This window comes from Oryzias latipes, chromosome 2 (assembly GCF_053564925.1).
Source record: "Oryzias latipes strain Hd-rR chromosome 2, Olatipes_Hd-rR_3.1".
Lineage (NCBI taxonomy): Eukaryota > Metazoa > Chordata > Actinopteri > Beloniformes > Adrianichthyidae > Oryzias > Oryzias latipes.
Genome location: NC_136238.1, coordinates 33124783 through 33143744, shown reverse-complemented (window position 1 = coordinate 33143744; position 18962 = coordinate 33124783). Strand labels below are relative to the sequence as shown.

The window sequence follows — 18962 nt, the reverse complement described above, 5'->3', positions numbered from 1 at the left end:
CTTTTCCTCTCTCTTTTCTCTTGTCCTCCCCCCTTCCCATTTCCTCATATGTGAATCAGGTAAAGTCAACGCAACCATGGTGAGTATTTATTTATGCACGGAACGGGCGCGCGCGCATACTAGCGCGCATAAGAGCATGCACACGCGATCCCGCAAACACACGTTGATAAACTGCAAAAACCTCACTTAGGCTCACACAGGACGCACGCAACATGCAGCTCACAGCCAAGACACGTTCACCCACAACGCACAGCACTTGTCAGTGTAGCAGGTACGCACAGCGGGCACGCGCACACGGACGGGCACACGCACTATTTAGCCTTGCACTCTCCCGGTTAGAACAGCTATGAACAGTCTTAACATCGTTAGCTGGAATGTGCGTGGACTTGGTTCTGGGCCAAAGAGATGGAAAGTGTTAAATCACCTGGATGATCTTAAAGCAGATATAGCTTTACTGCAGGAAACCCATTTATCTTTATCAGCTGGTCATCTCCTGTGCTGTTCCCAGTATCCAGTTATGTATTCTGCCAGTTTCAACTCCAAACAAAGAGGGGTTGCAGTTTTTTTTTTTTTTTTTTTTTTAACTTGTCCTGTCCAACAGCTAGGCAAACAGATGAGAGCTGAGGGCCTCTTGTGTTGGACATATTTTATTTTAACAAGAGGGGTTATTCATCTTCAGACAAACCAAAGGTATGTCTGAATAAACCCCTTTTGTAATTGAGGCCAAACTTTATTAATTTCAATCATGTTTGAAAATCTTTGGTGTTGGACCGGACGGAAAAGGAAAGAGGGGAAGAAGAGAGAGGGACGTTAGAGAGAGGGGGGGGTAGGAGGGTGATAATAGGAGGGGAAGGGGGGTAAGACCATGAAGCAGCATAGAGCAGACAGGTTTACTGGTTGTTTATCGTTACGGTACGGTTCAAATGTAGTACAAAAAGGGCGGGGCCTGTTCACACACACTCAAATATTATCAACACACCTGCTAGCCGCAAAAATGTCCACATGTCAACATGCACACAAAACAGATAGTGTTCACGAACGCATACCTATGCCTTTAAACCAACTAGTGTGAAATCTTTCATTCATTCAATCATGCAAACTATTAGTGCAAAGGTGAGCTAACACCTGTGCTCAGGTGAGTGTTTATGTTCTTCTAAAATGGATGGTGGAATGTGAAAAGAAGGAGGAGGAGCGCCCAGCCACCCCCACACCCATACCCCCGCCGCAGCAGCAGCGGCAGCCGGAATTCCCCCAACGCCACACGGGAACAGGCAGGGAACAACCGCCCCCCGGGCGACCAAGACCGCCACCCAGGCCAGGGCCAGCAGGACCGCCGCGAGGCCCCCAGAGCCAGAGAGCAGGGAGGCGCAGAGGGAAAGAGAGCGCCGCCCCAGCCCAGCCAGGAAAGCAGCCCCCCGCCGCGCCGGAAGAGCCCAACGCAGGGCCCCACCGGAGAGGGACGCCCACAGCCCCAGACGAGCACCCCACCACCACCCAGGAGTTCCGGGCATCCCCCCGCCCCGACCCCAGGTACGAGCCAGGACCCCCCAAGGGAGACCCGGTCCGCACTCCAGGCAGCCACCCACCCGGCCCACGGTTGGTCCAGGTAGGAGCAAGGCAGGGGCCCGCCGCCCCCGCCCAGGAGGGGGGAACCCCGGGGAAAAAAGGGCGGCCCACAAGGGGTGTTATAAATATGGCCCGACCAGGCTCGGCCATGTTGGAAGTTTGGCGGGGCCCAGCGCCCAGGGGCAAGGACCAGGACCCACCCCCCAGGGACACGAACACCCCCGGCTCAGGTGTAATATGAACCCCCCCACCGTGCGGAGAGAGCACCGCCGGGCCCAGGGAGCCGGCACCCAAGGGACACGGCCGCCATCGCCAAGGGGCCCGCACCCCCCACCAGGGAAGGGGTAGGGGACAGATGGACCCAGGTCCCACCTTCCTTGTAAAATGTGTGTGCGTGTATGGGTGTTTGAGAGGGTGTTTGTGTGCATGTGTGTGTGTTTATGTTTGAATGTATATATTGAAGGGGGAGGGGTGTGTGTACTAAGGGGGGTGCAGTTAAAATTGGTGAGTAGGGCACTAAGGGGACATCTCCTGATTACTCACAGTGATGTCCCCTCACCCTCCACACCAAGGGGCCCTAAATGTCTAAGGTGCGGTTAAAATTGGCGGGTAGGGTGCCAGGAGGACATCTGCTGCTTGCTTGCAGTGATGTCCAAGCACCCCCCCTACCAAGGACCCTACATGTCTAAGGTGCAAATAAAACCGAAAGGGGGGGGGCCCACTCCATACGGCAACCATAGGAGGGGGGCCACTCCCAAGTAGCCCCCCCCCAAGGCGCATCGCAGGCTAGACCCCCCACCCCCTCACCCTAATATGAGTTTATATAAGGAAGGGGGTAAGTTGGGGACAGCTGGTAGACTGTCCCCCGGTGGTCAAACAGCCGTCCCCCAGCCCACCCCCAGCAAAGGGGCCAGGGCCACCCAGCCCAGGGGCCCACCCCCGGAGGCGCCGACACCCCAGGCCCGGCACCACCCACCCCACACAGAGAGAGAGGAGCCAGAAAGCGTCGCCCCCCCCCGGAGCAAGCCCAGGCCCCCACCCCCAGACGCCGGCCCTAGAAGAGCTCTGGTCAGGCCTCGACGGGACCGAGGAGGCCAACCGGCCGAGGCAACCACTGATTACCTCAGCGGAGACCCCGACCCGCTAGCCCCCCCGACCCGTACTAATAATGGGGGTTGCAGTTTTGATTAAGAAAAATGTTACATTTATTCATAAGGATACAGTTACTGACCCAGAAGGCAGATTTGTAATCATTTATATATCCATTCAGAATAAGGACTTTTGCATAGCCAGTATCCATGGCCCGAATGTTGACGACTCTTCCTTCTTTCACAGATTCTTCACCTCACTCTCAGCTCACTCTGACTCCACAATCATTATAGGAGGAGACTTCAACCTTGTTTTGGATCCTGAACTTGACAGACTCAGCACAGCAGCAAACCAGCGTACATGGCGCTCTGCATGTATTCTACAGCAGTACATGAATGATCTGGGTCTCTGCGACGCGTGGCGCTCATGTCATCCAAACGCTAAGGGGTTCACCTTTTTTTCTCCAGTTCACCATTCACACTCTCGTTTAGATTATTTATTAGTCAGTAACTCCCTTTTGAAAGAAATTAAAAGTTTCAACATTCATCCAATTATTATCATTGACCATGCACCAGTTTTTGTTACCATTTCAAGGGAAGTACCCAGACCCTCGGGTTCAACCTGGAGGTTTAATACATCTCTGTTAAAAGACCAGGAATTTATTGAATTCTTTAAAAAAGAGTGGGCAACCTTCTTAGAATTCAACAATACTTCTGAAATATCACCAAGTATTCTTTGGGAAACAGCAAAAGCAGTCATGAGAGGGAAAATCATCTCTTATTCAATGCATAAAAAACGCAAAGAGAAAGCAGATTTATTAGAACTAGAAAATAAAATCAAAACCCTGGAGGCTGCTTCTGCACAGGAACACATACTGGGCGACCGGAAAAATTTAAAGCTGCAGTTAAATGACATCATCAATAAACAGACACAATTCCAGATACAAAGGCTTCGACTGGAAAGATATGAAAACTCAAATAAATCTGGCAAATTTCTAGCTAATCAGCTTAAAATTAATAAAGAAAAATCAACAATGACTTCTATTATGGACCAAACAGGGAATGTCACCCATGACCCGGTAAAAATTAATAATGCGTTTAAAGACTTTTATCAAAACTTATACACTCCACAGATCAATCCATCAGAACAAAGCATCAACTCATTTCTCAACAATGTAAACCTGCCCAAGTTAAACGAAGATCAAATCACAAACTTAGACTCTCCGCTCTTGTTGTCTGAGCTTCATGAAGCTCTGTTACTTATGCCTAACAGCAAAGCACCAGGACCCGACGGCTTTCCTGCAGAGTTTTATAAGGAATTCTGGGAACAGCTGGCACCAACGTTTTATAAAACGGTAAAATTTATCAATGAAAGCCAATCTCTACCACCTAACATGAACTCCGCCAACATTATCCTTCTTCTAAAACCAGACAAAGACCCCACGAGTCCTTCAAGCTATCGCCCCATTTCTTTAATTAATGCAGATGTAAAAATTATCTGCAAAGCACTAGCACAGAGAATAGAAAAAGTCACTCCTCACATAATTGACTTTGATCAAACTGGATTCATCAAAGGCAGACACTCGGATGACAATGTCCGCAGACTCGTTAACATAATAGACTTTGCCACCATCAAAAACCAGGAAATGACTATACTATCACTGGATGCTGAAAAAGCCTTTGATAGAGTAAATTGGAAGTTCCTCATTGCTGCCCTCCATAAGTTTGGTTTTGGAGAATCATTCATCAATTGGATCAAAATATTATATCACAACCCCAATGCATCAGTTAGAACTAATAAACAGACTTTCAACAGGTTTTTTCTTGGAAGAGGAACTAGACAGGGTTGCTCACTCTCCCCCTCTCTTTTTGCAATATTTATTGAGCCTCTAGCTGCAGCAATAAGACAGAATGAGAGTATTAAAGGAATTAAAACCAAACACAGCCATCATAAAATTAGTCTCAATGCAGATGACATATTACTGTTTTTAAGTAAATGAAACGGCAACAATCATTAATGAATTCTCTTCTATATCAGACTATTCCATTAATTGGAATAAATCTGTTTTATTACCACTGAACAGTAATGTGGAGCAAAGACTCACAATACCAGTTAAATCAGGCAATATAAAATATCTAGGTATTTATTTTTCCCCCAAATTATCAGAAATGGTGCAGCTAAACTACACCCCATTACTGAAAAACATACAGGACGATCTAACACGCTGGACCAACCTGCCTCTGTCCCTTATGGGGAAGGTAGCCACGGTAAAAATGAAAATCTTACCCAAAGTTAATTATCTCTTCTCAATGATTCCCACACAACCGCCATTAAAATGGTTCAAAACATTAGACTCATCCATATCAAGCTTTCTATGGAACAACAAACCTGCAAGAATTAGTCTAAAAACTTTAAAATCTGCAAAAAGATGTGGAGGATTAGAATTACCTAACTTCCACAATTACTTTCTTGCAAATAGATTACAATACATCTTAAAATGGTTAAAAAATAATCCAGAAACCAACTCATGGTTAGACTTGGAACAGGCGTTAGATCAACTTGTCACAGCTACCATTTATTAGCCAAACAGTTAAAAAACAGGATTGTTTCAAAAGTATTAATATAAATGCTACTTTAACAGCCTGGTGGGAATTTCTCAAAATATCAAAATCATCAATTCAACCGTGCAAAATGACACCCATCTGGAACAACCCAGACATCCTCATAAACAAAAAAATTATCCACTTCCCAGCTTGGCAAGCAGGGGGCATAAAGCAACTAGAGCACATAAGATTCATAACTCCCCAGAAACTTCAAGACAAACATGGAAAAAATAACTTCTTGGAATATCAGCAACTTAAATCAATTATTACTAAAAAGTTTTAATACAGAGACAACGATTTAAAGCTACCAGATGTAGTTACCACTCTGATCAATTTCTCAATGAATAAAACTCTCTCCAAAATATACAAACTTTTATGTAATTTAGATAATAATATTTCACTTCCGACAACAAAATGGGATGCAGATTTGAGCATCAGCACAGATGAAAACTTCTGGTCAGAACTTTGTCTAAACACCTTTAAACTGACAAAAAGTCCAAATCTGCAGCTAATCCATTTCAAAACTCTTCACAGAATTTACTACACTGGACAGAGGATGTTCAAGATGGGTCTCAGCAACTCAGACATTTGTCAGCACTGTGACAGTAATCTACCCGACAATTACATGCATGCACTATGGTTCTGCACGCCTGTCCAGGCTCTCTGGCAGCAGGTATGTGCCGATCTATCAGTCTGGCTTAAGGTTTCAATCACAGCTTCACCGTCACTTTGTGTGCTTGGTGACATGAGTGCCATCGATGTAGGAGGAGGATTAGGCTCTATCATTTTCATAACTCTTTGCATTGCCAAAAAAACTATTTTAATAAATTGGAAAAGCAAGAAAAATATAAATATAAGTCAACACAGAAACCTGGTGCTTGATCATATCAGCTTGGAAAAAATGTCAGCCCAAAGCTCAAGTAACTTTGAAAGAATTCGGTCTCTCTGGTCTCCCATAGCTAACTCCATGACTTAGGGGGTGGAGGGGCCTGGTCGTCACTGCTCCTTGCCCTTCTGCCGTGGGCCGGGGTGGCGGTCGGGGCCTCCGGTGCCTGGCGGGGGGTGGTGGGGGCTCCGTTGGTCGGGGGGTCGCGGGTCCGAGAGACAACCCTCTTGGGGCCCCCGGTCGCTCTGGGTGTCATCCGCTTCGGCTGCGGGGGATGGGGTGGGGGGTCTTGTCGGCCCTGTCCTGTTGGGGGGCATTCTGGGGAGGGGGGGGCACTAGTGGTACGGGGCAGGGGGGGGTTGACGGGTCGGGGTCTCCGCTGAGGCCATCAGTGGTTTCCCCGGCCGGTTGGCTGCCTCGGTCCTGTCGAGGCCTGACCAGAGCTCTTCTAGGGCCGGCGTTTTGAGGTGGGGGCCTGGGCTTGCTCCGGGGGGGGGGGGGGGGGGGGGGGGGGGGGCGCTTTCTGGCTCCTCTCTCTCTGTGTGGGGTGGGTGGTACTGGGCCTGCGGTGTCAGAGCCTCCAGGGGCGGGGCCCCTGGGCTGGGTGGGCCTGGCCCCTTTCCTGGGGGGGGGGGACAGCTGTTTGACCACCGGGGGACAGTCTATCAGCTGTCCCCAACTTACCCCCTTCCTCATATAACCTCATATTAGGGTGAGGGGGTGGGGGGCTTAGCCTGCGATGAGCCTTGGGGGGGGGGTTACTTGGCAGTGGCCCCCCTCCTATGGTTGCCGTATGGAGTGGGCCCCCCCTCTTACGGTTTTATTTGCACCTTAGACATTTAGGGCCCTTGGTAGGGGGGGGTGCTTGGAAATCACTGCCTGCAAGCAGCAGATGTCCTCCTAGCACCCTACCCGCCAATTTTAACCGCACCTTAGACATTTAGGGCCCCTTGGTGGGGAGGGTGAGGGGACGTCACTGTGAGTAATCAGGAGACGTCCCCTCAGTGCCCTACCCGCCAATTTTAACTGCACCCCCCTTAGTACACACACCCCTCCCCCCTCAATATATACATCCCAACATAAACACACACACACGCACACACATTTTGGAAGGAAGGTGGGACCTAGGACCATCTGTCCCCTACTTCTTCCCTGGTGGGGGGTACGGGCCCCTTTGCAACGGCGGCCGTGTCCCCGGGGTACCGGCTTCCTGGGCCCGGCGGTGCTCTCTCCGCGCAGTGGGGGGGTTCACATTACATCTGAGCCGGGGGTGTTCGTGTCCCTGGGGGGTGGGTTCTGGTCCTTGCTCCTGAGCGCTGGGCCCCGCCAAATTTCCAACTGTGGCCGAGCCTGGTCGGGCCATATTTACAACACCCCTTGTGGGCCCTCTTTTTTCCCCGGGGTTCCCCCCTCTTGGGCGGGGGCGGCGGGCCCCTGCCTTGCTCCTCCCTGGACCAACCGTGGGCCGGGCGGATGGCTACCTGGAGTGCGGAGCGGGTCTCCCTTGGGGGGTCCTGGCCTGTACCTGGGGTTGGGGCGGGGGGATGCCCGGAACTCCTGGGTGGTGGTGGGGTGCTCGTCTGGGGCTGTGGGCGTCCTTCTCCGGTGGGGCCCTGCATTGGGCTCTCCCAGCGCGGCGGGGGGGCTGCTCTCCTGGTTGGGCTGGGGCGGCGCTCTCTTTCCCTCCGTGCTTCCCTGGCCTCTGGCTCTGGGGGCGTTGCGGCGGTCCTGCTGGCCCTGGCCTGGGTGGCAGGCTTGGTCGCCCGGGCGGCGGTTGTTCCCTGCCGGTTCCCGTGTGGCGGTGGGGGGATTCCGGCTGCCGCTGCTGCTGCGGTGGGGGTCTTGGGGTGGGGATGGCTGGGCACTCTCCCTCCTTCTTTTCACATTCCACCATCCATTTTAGAAGAACATAAACACTCACCTGAGCACAGATGTTAGCTCACCTTTGCATGTTTGCATGCTGTTTGCATGATTGAATGACTGAAATATTTCACACTAGTTGGTTTTAAGGCATAAGTATGCGTGTGAACACTATCTGTTTTGTGTACATGTCGACAGGTGGACATTTTTGCAGCTAGCAGGTGTGTTTATAACATTTGAGTGTGTGTGTGGACAGGCCCCGCCCTTTTTGTACTACATTTGAACATTACCATAATGATTAACAACCAGTAAACTTGTTGCTTTATGCTGCTTCATGGTCTTATCCCCCTTCCCCTCCTATTATCACCCCCTACCCCCCCTTCTCTCTAACGTCCCTCTCTCTTCTTCCCCTCTTTCCTTTTCTGTCCGGTCCAACACCAAAAAAAACAAAAAAAGAAGAACCTAAACACTTCCATGAGCACAGGTGTTAGCTCACCTTTGCACTAATAGTTTGCATGATTGAATGAATGAAAGATCTCACACTAGTTGGTTTAAAGGCATAAGTATGCGTGTGTGAACACTATCTGTTTCGTGTACATGTTGACATGTGGACATTTTTGCAGCTAACAGGTATCTTGATATTTCAGTGTGTGTGTGGACAGGCCCCGCCCTTTTTGTACTACATTTGAACCTTACCGTAATGATAAACAACCAGTAAACCTGTCTGCTCTATGCTGCTTCATGGTCTTACCCCCCCTCTCACTATCACCCCCCCCCCCCCCCCCCCCCTAACATCCCTTTCTTCTTCCCTTCTTTCCTTTTCCGTCCGTTCAAACACCCAAAATTTTCAAACATGGTTGAAATTAATAAAGTTTGGCCTAAATTACAAAAGGGGTTTATTCAGACATACCTTTGGTTTGTCTGAAGATTTATAACCCCTTTTGTTAAAGTAAAATATGTCCAACACAAGAGGCCCTCAGCTCTCATCTGCCTGCCCAGCTGTTGGACAGGACAAGTTAAAAAAAAAGAAAAAAAAAGAAAAATGATTTTCATTTTATGCATCTTATTCTCAGTTTTATTTTTTAATATACATCTTGTGTCTTTAATTTTAGTATCTTATCATGATTTTAGCACCAGTGTTTCTTTTTTGGTCTTGTCGGCTTGGTCGGTGGTTGTTGCTGCAGTTGTCGCCCTTGCTGGGGCAGCTGGAGTTTAACTTTGCAGCTTCACGGCTGTGAAGTGGACCCTGTCCCAGTCTGGGTGGGCGCTGTGGCGATGTTCCCATGGCCAGGCTGCCTCCTGGTATGAAGAGATTTCCAAATACTTTTTCCTCACAGCAGAGCCAAGCCTTACTTGTTTGTTTATTAGTTAATTAATTTATTTATTTTTACAGTTACATAGTCATTATTCATTGTACGTGGGGGTCATGGGTCATATGTTTTAACGGAGGGGAGTGGGAAGGGTAAAGGGTGGGTTGGGTTTTTACTGTATTATTGTGTGTTTTCTGTTTTTAATGTTAAAGCGCTTCGAGCTGCACAAATTCATGAAAAGTGCTATTTTATAAATAGTTTGATTTGATTTGATGTATTCTCATGTATTGTTGAATAAAGGAGGCACTATATTCCTCGGACTGGGACTTCTACATCCGCTTCAGGACTCTGATCAGAGAGCACAGGACAAGATGAGCGGTTTAAACTTTTATCGTGTTTTCTTCAGTTTTACAGAGCTCACAGCATTGCCACACGTGGCATGCCTGCTCCCCTCGATCCTTCTGTTTTTTGTAGGACCCCGCGCGTCCACATACATGCCTGAACAGAATATACTAAGCGGAGAGTAATTTACAACAGTTTCTAAGGACTGAGTGGCATTTCTGCTTTGAAAAGCTCACACACCGCCCCAAAGCTGCTGTGTGAGCTGGAGATATGGTTCTCACATAGAGCTGCGGGACTGATGGCAGTCCGAATTCTCCCACATGTAACAAAACAACAAAACGCGCATGTAACAAAGCATCCTCCCTCCCCTCAAACGCAAAGTTATTAATCCAGCTGTTCTGCTCAGAGACACACCAGCACACAAGCCAGGACCACACAGGGTCCAAACATCACGGGGCACGAAGCGCTCCTCCCCGGCACCCCTCTCGTGAGGGGTGTAAGAGATGGGAGAGGCGAAGAGCCAGCGGAGGGCAGGTCGGTCCTGTTTGAGCTCCAAAGCTTTCTCTCAGTGAAACACCGTCTATGCATGATGTAAAACCAGAGCAGTAGTGACACACGATCGGAATGAACCGTTGCACAATGATCGGATAAAGGATCGGTATAACCCACCTATCTCGATCTGAAAGAAATTTTGATCCGAACGAGTCTACTCTACGAGTATTCCGAATGGCGTGTTTACATGACGCATTTTTCTTCCGATCAGGCGTTCTTTCCGATTTCTTTTGCCCATATAAACACAGCTATTCTGAGGTACGTCTATGGTACAACCATATCAAAAAACTCAAATTTAGGTGGTTAATAGTAACATATACTGGCTGTCATTGTGCTTGTATTAGACTTTTGCACAAAAAGAAATTTGAATCAATGAATTTGTGATGAATATAATGCTGAAGGAGGTTGTTTCTATTGAACTTGTTCTAATATGTTATCTTTTCCTGTCAAATTTTCTAAAAAGAACTTTAATATAACACACCAACTTTGAAGATGGACAAAGATGTCTTTGGTCATTGTCAAATAATTGATTGCCACTACTGCTTTTGAGAAGTGTCCCAGGATGAAGACACTGGATGATCCATTAAATGGTTATTATTCAGAGATAAAGATATTGTGTAATGCAGTAATAATATGTAGTTTAAAGTTCTTGAACATTAATAAAATGTCTTTCATTCTTTGCTTGTTTACGCCAGTTGCAGAACCTGTTGCACGAAGCATTTTCTAAACTGGAGGCATTAACAGGAGGATGGCTGCTTCATAAATCCCCTGGTTGTGTGTGTTTTTGTTTTTTCCTAATAATGTATTTTACAGTAACACTATAATTGCTTAATACTTTTGTATTTTTCTCTTTGACATTGTAAAATTGATTATCAAACACCCATAAAACTTTGTTCACTTTCACACTAACACTCTTTAACACAGATTCTTTTAAGTTATGGGTAAATTTTATTGAGTTATCTGGGTAAAGTTGCTTCTTTGTAGCCTGAATTTTTAATGCAATTCTTTGTTTACTGTATAACGTAATTTGTCCTATCCTATATAGGAAACTGCAATTCTTTCAGAATCTTTGAGGGCTGTTTGAGGGCCAAGAAGGGAAAGGAAAAGTCCCAAAGTATTCCCTGAATGACCTTGACAGTGGTCTCTTCAGGTGTGTAATGTAATGTCAAGTTCTTCCCAGGAATTTAAAATGAAATAGTGCAGTGTAGAGGCCTTGCTTCATGTACAACTGAAACATTTAAATTGAGACAATTGGTTGAAAATGTTTAAACTGTTAGTTATTACCTTATAAATGTCCCATTGTATTGAGTGTGAAAGTTGTGTTCTGTGATGGACTGGGAACCCATTCAGAGCAGGGGTGGCTTACCCTTGTCCATAAGAGCTACAGAAAGACTAAGAGATAAAGCATGTTTTTATGTTTTCCTGCTGCAGCACAACTGTGATACAAATGACATTTTCAGTCACAGACCTTTACTTACCTTTATTACATGTTGAGTATAGCCGTTTAAAGGGATGCAGGATATGAGGAAAACTTGCAATATCAGTGATCAATATAGCAGTGACGGTATAACTTGTGGTACATGAAAAAATAGCAAAACGGCGAAAAACACAATTTCTATTTCACTGTAACAGATTAAAAATTACACTCAAAACGACCCTCATCTACATAGGAGGCGAACATCTAACATAAAAGCTCCATCCAATTAGTCAACAACGTTAAGAGCTCCATCTGATTAGTAAGATAAAGATAGCATAATCAGGTTTGTCTGCAAAAACAAAAATGAAAATTCTGGTTTGTTTTTAAATCATGGCAGTCATTGAAAAGGGTTAAGAAAAAATAGATGCCACATTTTTTGGTCATGTTCTCTGTTGGTGGGTGTGTCTCATCTGCATAGGGCTGACTGGCATAATCCTGGTATGGGTGATACAGAGCAGAGAAAATTGTAAACACACCAGCAAAAACATGCTTTGTATGGTTTTATTCCCCTTAAAATTATTCCACAAATAAAGATCCATAGAAATATTAGTTATTTTAAATTAGGTGGTGGTTTTAAAATTGAACTAATCCGGTATTTCTATTTTCTGTAAGGGTCTTGCATGCTACTACAGAAAAGACACCAATGCTGAGCCAGCCACGGCAAGGCTTGGATGTCTACAACTTTCTAAAGGTCATCAAAGAAAATCCAGAACATTGCCGTGGTCTGTTTGTTGCAGGCAATATTGTGAAAGTATGTTTGACTATTTAGTTTACTAACACGCTATGTACTCACTTTAAATTGATACACACCCTCTGCATCCTTATAGGTGGATTCACACTATATTGTGTCCAGACTTGCACCAGAGTTTAGTAGCTCCACTGGCAAGCAACTAACTGAAAAAAAATCTTCAAGTTCGAGCAGAAAATCTTGAAAGAAGTTCAAGATTGAAGGTATGTTAGATCTAAATTTTTCTCTCCCTTTTTTTGGTTAATTATGGACGTTGCTGTTTTTTTTGTTTTTTCAAGATGCAGACCTCGAAGACCACGATGAGCCTTCTGTCCCCGGTGTGATGCAATGGCTCTCTGGCCAGGCTCACAGACATCTTTGTCATGTCTCGTGAAGTTCCTGTCCATCACCTATGTTGTCATGTGTGACACTTCCTGTTTTATTTTGAAGGTTTAACCCACCTCTCGTTTTAGACCTTCCTCTTCCTGCCCTTGTTTGTTTCCTCACAGCTGCGCCCGCCTCATCATCCCTGATCGTTTCCACCTGTGCTTCCTCTCCTACTGTATTTAAGGCCTAAGTTTCCCTTTGTCCTGTGCCTGTTTGTCTTGTGACTTCCCTCGACAAAGCTAAGCCTGACGGTCTCAAGTCTAGTGATTAAAAACAACCTAAAACTCTGCATCTGAGTCCAGTCCTTCAGTCCAATCTTTTGTTGTCGGAAAGAGAAGCTTTTAAAATAGTTGTCCGTTTTGATCACAACTACTTTGACAACATGCCTGGGCACACCATCTGCTTCCCAACTGTCAGTGCCTGCACAGACAGTGACATTTCCAACGGCTCACCTCAACTCTTTTGAGGAGTTTAAAGAGAATATGTTAATTTCTCTGAAATGTGGTGCAGGATTCCACAGAATTTAATGCACTTCAGTGTTTCAAGGATTTTTTTTTCTTGGCAAAAACCACAACCAGGTTTTGTTTTTACAGAACAAATTTAATGGATCAAGAATAAAAAAGTGGAGTTACACAAAATACCAGTGTGATTATTGAAAATGTATTTGCTTGGGGGGGGGCAGTTCTTTGAAAGGTTGAAATCCGTTCATATTGTTTACATCTGCTGTGATAACAAATAAAGTTCAGAACAGAGATGTAAATCTCTTGGCCATCCCACAAGGGTTAAATAGTTGGGACAGTAAGGACATGTCAGAGTCAGAGAGGGGACAAGCCACAGAGGTAACGATAAATCCAACAGCTTCCTGCTCTGCCTGGTTTGAGTTAGACTGTCATTCAATGTCCACAGCATCCTATACACAAAGAAAAATGTAAGTTAAAATGGGAATGTAACCCTTGTGCTATCCTAGGCACTTTAACATTGGGAGTTGGGTCATCTAGACCCACTAGACAGTGCTCTGAACCTTTTTTCTTCAATGATTTGTGATCTTCACTGGTGTCCATGGATTACATGAAATCTTTCCACCTTCATCCACCTTTGTCATGGTAGGAATAACACGTCAATGTAAGGGTGGGGTCATAGGATAACACAAAGGATATACATGCACAGTACAGACCAAAAGTTTGGACTCAGGTGTGTTCAAACTTTTGGTCTGTACTGTACATATTATGTAAATTGACAGTGCATTGACTGCTAATTTACAAATTCCATTTTTTTTGCCACAGCAATATCAAAACAAACAGCATTATTGCATTATTGTATTTAAACCAATCTCAACACCGCGTGTTGTTGTTTTACATGCACATAGACAGAAGGACTGATTGGACTTTGAGTTTGGCCCCTTGCCCACAGTTGGTTGTGGGTTAAGTTTTGTTCACTGCGAAGGGATTGGTTGTTCCACGTGGAAATGAAACTTTCCAAGTCAGCTTGCAGTCGTTGCAAAAACACATAATGTTCAGCAAAGAGATGACGACTGTCAGACAGGTCCAGCAGTCCATCTTCTTCCAAACAGTGAAACATGTTGTAGTAGATGACGGTGACAGACATCCACACATCCCTCCACAAACGTTCAATTCTGTAAAGAAATTGAAATTACCCCTTGGAATAATTTTCCATTTCAATATGTTATGGATTATTTTACCAAACATACAGCACAAAGTAAAGAGATAGCATACTGAGAATTGCTTCCCATCTTAAATATCTTGTGAACTTTATGTGCAGCATTATGTCTATTATTGTACACAGAACAAAATTAAATCTAAGTTTATTTGGATTTTATCCAAATCATGACCCAGATCTAAACAGTTAAAAACTATATGACTGTGGCCCACATTTCTTTATCACAAAACTGTTTTTGGAATATGGGAAGCCTCTTGTGTTGGACATATTTTACTCTTACAATAGAGGTTATTAATCTTCTGACACACTAGGTGTGTATTTGAATAAACCACTTTTGTAATTTAGGCTAAGCTTTATTAAACTTACTCATATCTGTAACAGTCTTTTGTTGGACTGGAGGATGATTACAGAAGGTATGTGTGTGTGTGTGTGGGGGGGGGGGGGGTCAAAGCATCATAAAGCTACAGATTGCTGGATGTTTATAATGATTATGTGGCAGTTATGTCTTACCTTTGATTATGAACACTTTTGCCAGCCATGAAACTGCCTCTGTCACACCCACGGACTGCAAACATCCATCTTGCCACATTTCCACATCCTTGGTCTGCTCTAACCCTTTAGATACACATAAAAATATTAACTAACGGCATGGATTCCTGCTCTAAACTTAAATCAAAAGACCTCTGCTCTCAAGCATTTGAGGTAAAACGTTTTGCCAAAAAAAAAAAAGGTCCCATGACAGGAAGATACAAGGTTCTGGTCTAAATAAAGCTTAGTTGCTTTCTACACTGTTTGAGTCTGCAAGAGAGAATTTAGGTACTGTCAGTCACAGACCTGTTAGGAACAACGTGGTCCTCCACTGAGCGCAAAAAAAAACCCTAAAGCTGTTGAAGCTTTGTTGTTTGTTGCTGCTCCCAGGTACATGATCTGTGGGTGAGATAAAAGGGGAAAAACAGTGGAAAATATCAATAAATGCCAGTTAAGTAATATCTAAAATGAATTAGTAAAATACTAGTGTGAAAGGCAAACAAAACATAAACCTTCACCTTTCGTGAAAAGCCATTTATGGCTCTAAATATAACAAAACCATACCTGCAACACAAATTGAAAATGACAACACATTTCAAAGGCCACCGATGAAGTATCACATCTTGCGATTTATTAGATGAATAGATAATATCTGACTTTCCTTATCAGCTTATGGTTTGCATCTAGGTGAACTGAAGAGAGTGGAGCAGGTACACTGTACACCCGCCATTTTACACATCCAAAAGCAGATCTTGCCAGTCTGCTTTAAACACCTGCCCCGTCTATACGTCTTATTGATTCTGATGTTCCGGTCCATGTAATGCGATGTCAGAGAGCCCGAAGTTTGCTTTTCATAATTCTAAAACCCATAGTGGGGTTGCTTTTTTTTATGCTGAAAACAAGTTGATCCAGCTTGTCCTCTTCACTGACAATCCATGCCTTTTCAAGGCCCGATTAATCGTTCTCTTGGATACAAGTCAGTTTCAAGCAATTCTCTCCACTTTTCTTCATTCAACATGATTTCAGGACGTCCCGCATTGTTGTTCAAAAACTCAACTTCCACAGCTGGGCCATGCTGTTGCTTCTATTGTGTCAGAATAGTGTACAGACTTATTAGAGCATTAAAAACATCTTCAGGTATGCTGACTTGGTTTGAAACAGAGTGAATGAATGCCAGTTCATTGTTACATGTAAAAAGTAGATGATCCAAATCCATCGAGTGTGAAACTGCTCTCTCAATGTTGTTCTATAGTAAGAAAGAATTTGTTGAGAAACCTTATTGAGGTACATTCTTCTGACTTCTTAAAAAAATATTTTATTTAATCGTAGTAAAAATTCATGGGCTATTACTCCCAGGTTTGACATGACCGATCCTGACACTGCCTTAATTTTTTTTTTTTAATATAGTTAAAGATATGAAAAACTTACCTCCAGTTGCTGATTCACCATGACTGCTTCTGCGATTGGCGCGTGGAGGCTGACGTAGGACTCTGAGTCATTCGGTAGTCAATGGGCTTCTGGATGTCGGCGATGTCCCGCCTCCCCTCCCCTTGACTGATGTGTCGCTGATTTTACGTGTCGACAGGTTTTAGAATCAAAACCGCAAAAATAAAAGCGCAACTCAAAAAGGCAATTTCGAAATAAAACTGTAACTCAAAAACAGGGTCTAGAATTGCGAGAAAACAAATTGTCAACTGAGAAATATGATTGAGCTTTGGATTATGGCTTTTGTTTGTAAATTATAGGGTTAGGCTAACATGTGCTAACAACAACATTTAGCCTGGATGAACATAAATCCATGCGGAAATTCCACAATCTGCATCCTGGCTGCACGTAAATATGTGGGAATAACATCAGCCCCCCGCGGGGGGTGTCTGAGAAGATAGGACGGGAGAGACGAGGAGGCCGCGGGGCAAGGGCGGAGCGCAGAGGCGTCCGCGCTTCGCACCAGGAGTCCACAGAGCAGCCGGTCGGTCCTGTTTGAGCTCCAAAGCCTTTTCTGGACAGAAACACCATCTATGCATGACGTTGAACTAGAGTAATAGTGACACATGATCGGAATGAACCGTTTACATGCAACACGATCGGATTAACAATCGGCATAACCCACCTATCTTGATCGGAAATAAATTTTGATCCGATTGAGTCTGATCGGGGCAGAGTGTTCCGAACGGCGTGATTACATGACTCATTTTTCTTCCAATCAGACATTCTTTCCGATTACTTTTGTCCATGTAAACGCAGCTACTGACAAACATGCAGCTCTCTGTGTTGACAGATCCATGAACAACTGTATGCATCCACAGTTGGTGCTGATACCTGCTCCGTTCCCTGTCTCTGCAGCTGCATGCGGTGGAAGTATCATGGTCTGCCTCTTGTGGTGACCTTCAGAAACAGCCACAGTCTGTGTGTTTCTGAACACCAGTCCTCAGGTCCACCATCTTGAAGGCTTTTTCTGCTTCTCTGCGTAAACACCCCTGCCTCCAGTGACTCATCATCAGCCTCTGTAGAACTCCATGATGAGCTCAGTCAGGTGTGTTTCAGCAGGTAAGATGGAAACCATGCAGGTTGGGGGTTCTGAGGACTGGAGTTCAGAAAGCCTGTTCTAAAGCAGAGCTGCAGGAGCTTCAGCCTTTCAGAGTGGATGAAAGAACATCCTTCAGGTTCCTCTCTGTCATTTCTGCCTCACATTGTCTTTGACTCCTTCATTACCTTTAGAACATGTGGCTCAACATTCAGGTTTTTGTCATGTGTTCAGAGGGAAAGCTCTGTTTGTTTAAGCGCTGTGTTCACATACTGTCTGGAAAAGGGTAACAGCAGAGAAAGAGGCCAGGGGGCGGAGCTTCAACAGGAAACAGAGAAGTGTCTTACTACAATTAAAGCAGGTGGATTCTTCAGTGTCTCAATCAAAGCAAGGAATCTTCTCCACAGGAGCCTCAGGAGACTATGATGACATCACTCTGACCTTTGACCCATCATGCTCATCTCAGTTCACATACATATCAAACAATGAGGCTGTTGTTGTTACATGGACAGAAAAAGCTGAATCCAGACTGCTGATGCTAGCTAGCTTTGATCAGGAACATCATGGTTCTCATGGTTCTAGAGCCACTCTATGACAAAACATCCAGAGTCATTTCAAAGTCACTTGTTGTATCTATGCAGGTAAATCAAAGAACTTCTGGACTTTCTTCACTGGATTCCAGAACCTTGGTATGGAGGAACAAGAACCTGTGCAGGTTTACAGCTGTAGAAGGACATTAAAAATCCGATTTCAGACAGATTTCCCTTATTTTCTGTCTGCTCTGCTTTGTTTGACTCAGACCTTCAACAGAGACTGTATGTATGCAGATTCTTCTTCTTGTGGTTTTATTGGCGGGAGACACCAACGTGAAGGTGCATTACCGCCACCTACTGTGTGTGGGGACCATCTACCAAAAAAAAAAATTAAAAAATTCTCCTCAATAACCTGGTCCTGCTCAAAAAACCTATAATCACACCATTTAAATCCCCCCCCCCCCAAAAAAAAGCTTCTTTAAACTCAGCTCTTCACCCTCTATCAACCGTACTCTACTTTGCAGCTGTCGTCTTTCTTCCCCATACAGTTCACAATGACACAGAACATGCTCCACCGACTCTTCCCCTTTCCCGCACTCACACACACCAGTTGGGTGTTTCCCTATCAGATGCAATGTATTATTTAAACCAGTGTGTCCCATCCTCAACCGTGATATTATGTAATGATCTCTGGTGTTTACTCTGACATTCATACCTTTCCCTACTTTGTCTTGAATACTAAATTAATGTTAACCTTTCCTCTCCCTTTACCATTGTGTCTGCCATTCTTCCATAATACGCCTCCTAATAATCGCCCTAATTTCCATTCTACCTAATGGAATTTCCATCTCTATACCTTTTTATAATGCCCTTTTTTCCAGAAGATCAGCCATTTCATTTC

At 44.9% G+C, this 18962-nt stretch overlaps 1 protein-coding gene and 1 long non-coding RNA gene across 2 annotated transcripts in view; both read right to left on the bottom strand.

Annotated features, from left to right (window-relative positions):
- The window catches only part of LOC144988226 (uncharacterized), a 237683-nt gene that overhangs the window by 58400 nt on the left and 160321 nt on the right, over window positions 1-18962 (bottom strand). The gene's annotated exons all lie outside the window — the stretch shown is intronic.
- LOC144986938 (protein NLRC3-like) overlaps window positions 1-18962 on the bottom strand; it is a 29156-nt gene that overhangs the window by 378 nt on the left and 9816 nt on the right. The window lies entirely within an intron of this gene.